Source organism: Littorina saxatilis, linkage group LG10 (assembly GCF_037325665.1).
Source record: "Littorina saxatilis isolate snail1 linkage group LG10, US_GU_Lsax_2.0, whole genome shotgun sequence".
Lineage (NCBI taxonomy): Eukaryota > Metazoa > Mollusca > Gastropoda > Littorinimorpha > Littorinidae > Littorina > Littorina saxatilis.
The window spans coordinates 7,876,016-7,883,515 of NC_090254.1; the positions used below are offsets into that span (position 1 = coordinate 7,876,016).

At 37.4% G+C, this 7,500-nt stretch overlaps 4 non-coding genes across 4 annotated transcripts; all 4 read right to left on the reverse strand.

The window, feature by feature from the left end:
* Window positions 1–1,905: 1,905 nt before the first annotated feature.
* Trnar-ucu (transfer RNA arginine (anticodon UCU)) lies at window positions 1,906–1,977 on the reverse strand. Its single transcript has one exon. It is a non-coding gene; the product is annotated as a tRNA-Arg (tRNA).
* A 2,893-nt stretch (window positions 1,978–4,870) lies between these two features.
* Trnag-ucc (transfer RNA glycine (anticodon UCC)) lies at window positions 4,871–4,942 on the reverse strand. Its single transcript has one exon. It is a non-coding gene; the product is annotated as a tRNA-Gly (tRNA).
* Window positions 4,943–5,698: 756 nt separating this feature from the next.
* On the reverse strand, window positions 5,699–5,770 carry Trnag-ucc (transfer RNA glycine (anticodon UCC)). Its single transcript has one exon. It is a non-coding gene; the product is annotated as a tRNA-Gly (tRNA).
* A 335-nt stretch (window positions 5,771–6,105) lies between these two features.
* Trnag-ucc (transfer RNA glycine (anticodon UCC)) lies at window positions 6,106–6,177 on the reverse strand. The gene has a single exon. It is a non-coding gene; the product is annotated as a tRNA-Gly (tRNA).
* Window positions 6,178–7,500: the final 1,323 nt, after the last annotated feature.

Below are 7,500 nucleotides of genomic sequence, written 5' to 3' on the forward strand. Positions count from 1 at the left end.
CCGAGTCTCAGTGATTATTAAAAATAATGGTCGAAGTTAGCGGATCATGAAAAATGCGAGCTTCATGAAATGGTGTTTGTACTGTGTGTAAAAGCCTGACCGTATCTGTGATGGTTTACGGGAGGCTTACTCTGCCTTTAAGTGTTTCTTGTATAGAATATAGTCAATTTTTGTAAAGATTTTTGTCAAGCAGTATGTAAGAAATGTTAAGTCCTTTGTACTGGAAACTTGCATTCTCCCAGTAAGGTAATACATTGTACTACGTTGCAAGCCCCTGGAGCAAATTTTTGATTAGTGCTTTTGTGAAAAAGAAACAATTGACAAGTGGCTCTATCATATCTCCCCCCTTTCCCCGTCGCGATATAACCTTGAATGGTTGAAAACGACGTTAAACACCAAATAAAGAAAAGAAAGAAAGATGTATATTTCGTACATTGGAGCGTTCGGAACTTTTCAATCGCTAAAGTAGTTCCCTCAAAGTATAACTCATCAACCTGTGAGCTATCGAGGGTTCAGGCCCGTTGTTGGGTAAATGATTTTGGTTGTTAGGTAAGTTACCGAACAATAACTTGCCCTACACGTTTAGAGAGAGAAAGAAGCAGATGGGGGAATACATAAATTGATATATATACTATCGTCTCTCTTTCCATTATTTGCTTACACGAGAACTATCAAAATATTTAATTTGGAATTGACTGACATAGTCCGGAAGAATTCATGTATCAACTTGCGTCTCGTATTCGACGTCATCACTTCGCATAACCTGTGGTCTCGGTATTTCGTTGGCCTTCATATTTCCTACTTGTAAAATGACCCTCAATGCTAACCATAGCGTCTGAGTACCTTTGAAGAAGGCCTGCGGGCCGAAAATTTGGAAACAAAAGATGAGACATTCTGGCTTGGTGTTGAACTTTTTATACATCACAATAACAATTGTCTGTTTACAACCGCATGCAAGCAGGAAAGAGATCGTACTAAACAACCTGCTGACGAGGCGCATTGATACCTCAACTAGTCTTGGTTAGCTTTGAGGGTCATTTTATTATGTATTTTAGTAGGGTTGTTACTATAGACGCTTGGTCTGTGTACCTTTTGAAGAAGGCCTGCGGGCCGAAAATTTTGAAACGAAAGATACTTTCTGGCTTGGTGTTGAACTTTGTATTGTGATGTATAAAGCTTTTTAAGTTTTAAAAAGTGTTCCAGCTTTCATTGTGTGGAGTGGTGCAGAGGAAAAAAGTTTCGTGTGTGTGTGTGTGTGTGTTTCATCGTTGCATCATGTAAAGTGAGGATCAGAGAGAGATTGATGAATGGATGGACGGACGGATTGATTGATTGATTGAATGTTGTAGCGTTAGGTGAGTAGCAGACTGAGCTTATGCATCTTCCGATGTTTGTTTTGATTTTTGCCGTAAAAAAAAAGAACGGTTCCAATACAAACATCAGGCATGAAAATTCTCCGTATTTTCCGTATTTTCCGTATTTTTGAAAAAAATAAACCGTATTTTTTTTTAATTTCCGTATTTTTCCCTTTTTTTTTTTTTTTTTAATTTTTTTTCTTTTCATTTTTTTTCCCCCTAGTCATAGTTATAGTAAAATAGTTTTGGGGCCATGTTTGAATCCAATTTTAAGGCTCAGATAGCCCCAGATTGCACCAAATTGCACCCTTGAAAAATTTTTTTTCCGGGGGAGCATGCCCCCGGACCCCCCTAGAAGTCTTGGCGCTTCGCGCCTGCGAAACTTGGCGCTACGCGCCTTCGAATTTTGTTTTCAGTATTTTTTTTATTTTCCGTTTTCATGCCTGATCATATACCTCAAAACAAAACAAAACACACACACATGTCAAATAAAATAAATTGGTAAGTGGTATCATGAAATGATATTCATACAGTTCATTTTTTTAAATGGTGCGTCGGCCGGGAGTCGAACCCGGATCGACTGCGTAGAAGGCAACCATGCTAACCGTTACACCACCGACGCTTGCTTGTAACTCGTGTAAACTTTGAGATACATGTAGTATTCACTTTTTATCCGTTGGTTGGAGGATTTGTCAAATGTCAAACACACCAAAGCATAACAAAACAAAACAAAACAAAGCAAAGCAATATATAAAGTGAAATAAAAAAAAAAAATAAACATTAAAGGCACAGTTCGCCTCCCGTAAACCATCACAGATACTGTCAGGCTTTTACACACAGTACAAACACCCTTTCATTTGAACACTCACCGCTTGAGAACATCCTAGGTGCCCTTCGTAAAGAGCGAGCAATTTTCAAAGAATTTATTGTTGCGTGGTTTATCTTACCCCTGAGCCATCGTGAACCCGTGTGATCCGGTTTCCCTTTTTCACAATGCAGTCGCGAGCTAGTAATTTGAATGCGACTCGCTGTGAGCTTATCTGCAATACCACGTTTTTATGTACCTCTGACTATGCACGAAACAAAGGGCTGTGGTTCACAAGAACTCTCGCGATGGCTTTTGACTGTTCAGAGGAACTTGCGAAAGGCATAAACCGTCGCCTGCTACGAGAACCACGACCTTGCGTGATCCTGCTTCCGGGCGTTTCTTTTTTCAAACTTTCAAAATTTCCAATTGTACTGATCTTGTCTTGATGAAAAAAGAATTCTTTTATGATTTAAGAATGTTTGTGTAACAAGCTGTCAATTTATTATTTAGATTTTAAAAGTTAGGTCTTGTGCCAAAACGCACCACGGTCCGATTGTCTCTGACACAATCCGCAAAATTAATTCTTTGAAAATTGCTCGCTCTTTACGTAGGGCACCTGGGATGTTCCCGTTTGGTGAGCCTTCAAATGGAAGGGTGTTTGTACTGTGTGTAAAAGCCTGACAGTATCTGTGATGGTTTACGAGAGGCGCACTGTGCCTTTAAAACATTAAATTAAACATTTAAAACAAGTCGCGTAAGGCGAAAATACAATATTTAGTCAAGTAGCTGTCGAACTCACGGAATGAAACTAAACGCAATGCAACGCAGCAAGACCGTATACTCGTAGTCCACCGCTCACGGCATAGGCAGTGAAATTGACAAGAAGAGCGGGGTAGTAGTTGCGCTAAGAAGGATAGCACGCTTTTCTGTACCTCTCTTTGTTTTAACTTTCTGAGCGTGTTTTTAATCCAAACATATCATATCTATATGTTTTTGGAATCAGGAACCGACAAGGAATAAGATGAAAGTGTTTTTAAATTGATTTGGACAATTTAATTTTGATAATAATTTTTATAATTATATTTAATTTTCAGAGCTTGTTTTTAATCCGAATATAACATATTTATATGTTTTTGGAATCAGCAAATGATGGAGAATAAAATAAACGTAAATTTGGATCGTTTTATAAATTTTTATTTTTTTTTTACAATTTTCAGATTTTTAATGACCAAAGTCATTAATTAATTTTTAAGCCACCAAGCTGAAATGCAATACCGAAGTCCGGGCTTCGTCGAAGATTACTTGACCAAAATTTCAGCCAATTTGGTTGAAAAATGAGGGCGTGACAGTGCCGCCTCAACTTTCACGAAAAGCCGGATATGACGTCATCAAAGACATTTATCAAAAAAATGAAAAAAACGTTCGGGGATTTCATACCCAGGAACTCTCATGTCAAATTTCATAAAGATCGGTCCAGTAGTTTAGTCTGAATCGCTCTACACACACACACACACACACGCACGCACACACGCACATACACCACGACCCTCGTTTCGATTCCCCCTCGATGTTAAAATATTTAGTCAAAACTTGACTAAATATAAACAAGTCGCGTAAGGCGAAAATACAATATTTAGTCAAGTAGCTGCCATTTTTCAGCAAGACCGTATACTCGTAGCATCGTCAGTCCACCGCTCATGGCAAAGGCAGTGAAATTGACAAGAAGAGCGGGGTAGTAGTTGCGCTAAGAAGGATAGCACGCTTTTCTGTACCTCTCTTTGTTTTAACTTTCTGAGCGTGTTTTTAATCCAAACATATCATATCTATATGTTTTTGGAATCAGGAACCGACAAGGAATAAGATGAAAGTGTTTTTAAATTGATTTGGACAATTTAATTTTGATAATAATTTTTATATATTTAATTTTCAGAGCTTGTTTTTAATCCGAATATAACATATTTATATGTTTTTGGAATCAGCAAATGATGGAGAATAAGATAAACGTAAATTTGGATCGTTTTGAAAATTTTTATTTTTTTTTACAATTTTCAGATTTTTAATGACCAAAGTCATCAATTAATTTTTAAGCCACCAAGCTGAAATGCAATACCGAAGTCCGGGCTTTGTCGAAGATTACTTGACCAAAATTTCAACCAATTTGGTTGAAAAATGAGGGCGTGACAGTGCCGCCTCAACTTTCACGAAAAGCCGGATATGACGTCATCAAAGACATTTATCAAAAAAATGAAAAAAACGTTCGGGGATTTTATACCCAGGAACTCTCATGTCAAATTTCATAAAGATCGGTCCAGTAGTTTAGTCTGAATCGCTCTACACACACACACACACAGACAGACAGACGCACATACACCACGACCCTCGTTTCGATTCCCCCTCGATGTTAAAATATTTAGTCAAAACTTGACTAAATATAAAAAGGTGCGTCGGCGGGGAGTAGAACCCGGATCGGCTGCTTGGAAGGCAACCAAGCTAACCGTTACACCACCGACGCTTGCTTGTAACTAGTGTAAACTTTGAAATAGTATTCACTTTTCATCCGTTGGCTGGAGGATTTGTCAAATGTCAAACACACCAAAGCAAAACAAAACAAAACAAAGCAAAGCAAAGCAAAGCAAAATATAAAGTGAAATAAAAAAAATACACATTAAAACATCAAATTAAACATTTTAAACAAAATTGAAAAAAGTGCGTCGGCCGGGAGTCGAACCCGGATCGACTGCTTGGAAGGCAACCATGCTAACCGTTACACCACCGACGCTTGCTTATTAAGCTCGTGAAAGTTGAGATAGTATTCACTTTTCATCCGTTGGCTGGAGGATTTGTCAAATGTCAAATCTTCTCTGCCACATTACTTCCCCGTTGGGAACGAGGAAGGTGCATGCTCTGTGCATCAATATATTTCAGCAAATTCAGAGGGATATTACGTGCATTGACTAAAAACGCTAGTTCATTCTTTTCTTTCTTTTTCATCCTTGTGTCCTTTGCTGTTATTTATTTATAATGTTTTATTTATTTGTCTATTTCTTTCTTTTGATTATTCTTGATTTCCTTGATTTCCTTGTATATCTATCAGTTTATGTAATTATCAGTCAGCAGCGGGTCAGTGAGTGAGAGAGAGTTTCCCGTGTGCATGGAATGAATCTGAATAACCACCTTTCTTATTTTTTTAACTTAAACTTAACTTGCTAAGATTATGCTTATTTTTTGTATATTCTTTTATGTGTTATTCATACATTGAGAAGAGTGTAAAAATAACGAAAAAACTGGTCATTAAAATTACAACAAATGTAATGTAAAGTGTTAGAACACACATACACACACACATATGCATACACACACACACACATGAGCGCGTGCGCACACATACACACACACAATGACACACATTCACACACATACATACACACACACACACACACACAAAAGCAAAATATAAAGTGAAATTACAAAAATAAACGCACATTAAAAATAAAAATAAAAACCAACCACAAATTAAAATGTTTAAAAAAAAAGGTGCGTCGGCCGGGAGTCGAACCCGGATCGACTGCTTGGAAGGCAACCATGCTAACCGTTACACCACCGACGCTTGCTTGTAACTCTTGTAAACTTTGAGATGGTATTCACGCTTCATCCGTTGGCTGTAGGATTTCTTACATGTCAAATCTTCTCTGCCACATTACTTACCCGTTGGGAACGAGAAAGGCGAATGATGTGTGCATCAATATATTTCAGCAACCCCAGAAGGACATTATCGACTAAAACGCTAGTTCATTCTTTTCTTTCTTTTTCATCCTTATTTCCTTTGCTGTTATTTATTGATTGGTTGATTTAATCGTTTTTACATTTAGTCAGAGACGAGGGTCGTGGTATATGTGTGTGAAAAACAACCACAAATTTCAAAAAAAGAAAAAAGAAAGAAAGTGCGTCGGCCGGGAGTCGAATCCGGATCGACTGCTTGGAAGGCAACCATGCTAACCGTTACACCACCGACGCTTGCTTATTACTCTCGTGAAAGTTGAGATCGTATTCACTTTTCATCCGTTGGCTGGAGGATTTGTCAAATGTCAAATCTTCTCTGCCACATTACTTCCCCGTGAGTAACGAGAAAGGCTCATGCTGTGTGCATCAAGATATTTAAGTATTTCAGAGGGATATTATTGACTAAACGCTAGTTCATTATTTTCTTTCTTTTTCAATCCTTATTTCCTTTGCTGTTATTTATTGATTGATTGATTTATTCGTTTTTACATTTAGTCAGAGACGAGGGTCGTGGTGTATGTGTGTGTGTGTGTGTGTGTGTGTGTCTGTGTGTGTCTGTCTGTGTGTGTGTGTCTGTCTGTCTGTCTGTCTGTCTGTGTGTGTGTGTAGAGCGATTCAGACTAAACTACTGGGCCGATCTTTATGAAATTTGACATGAGAGTTCCTGAGTATGATATCCCCGGATGTTTTTTCCTTTTTTCGATAAATACCTTTGATGACGTCATATCCGGCTTTTTGTAAAAGTTGAGGCGGCACTGTCACACCCTCATTTTTCAATTACATTGATTGAGATTTTGGCAAAGCAATCTTCGACGAAGGCCGGGGTTTGGTATTGCATTTCAGCTTGGTGGCTTAAAAACTAATGAGTGAGTTTGGTCATTAAAAATCGGAAACTTGTAATTAAAATTATTTTGTTATTAAACGATCCAAAAACAATTTCATCTTATTCTTCGTCATTTTCTGATTCTCAAAACATATACATATGTTATATTTGGATTAAAAACAATCTCTGAAAATTAAAAATATAAAAATGATGATCAAAATTAAATTTCCGAAATCGTAGACAAGAGAAGGTCATATTTGAGAGATGCGCGTAGGCCGATTGTCTTTCCGACAAGCGAATGATACAGCAGATTAATCATTCGTTTTGACCAGAAACCTAGTCTCTAGTTTTTATGAATAAGTTTTTTAATTAAAACAATCACGAGAACTCTCTCGCTTAGCCTAATGGCTGTTCGATGGGTTTCGCAAGTAGAAATGTGCTTTATTTCACCAAATCAGCTCGTATTTGACATCGGTTTGGTATATATATATATTCTAATCCTACCGCAATATAAACGCAAATTAAAAAGAATTGAAAAACAACACCAAATCAAAAAATTAATAATTATTTTTTTCGATAAATACTTTTGATGACGTCATATCCGGATTTTTGTAAAAGTTGAGGCGGCACTGTCACACCCTCATTTTTCAATCAAATTGATTGAAATTTTTGTAAAGCAATTTTCGACAAAGGCCGGACTTCGGTATTGCATTTCAGCTTGGTGGCTTAAAAAT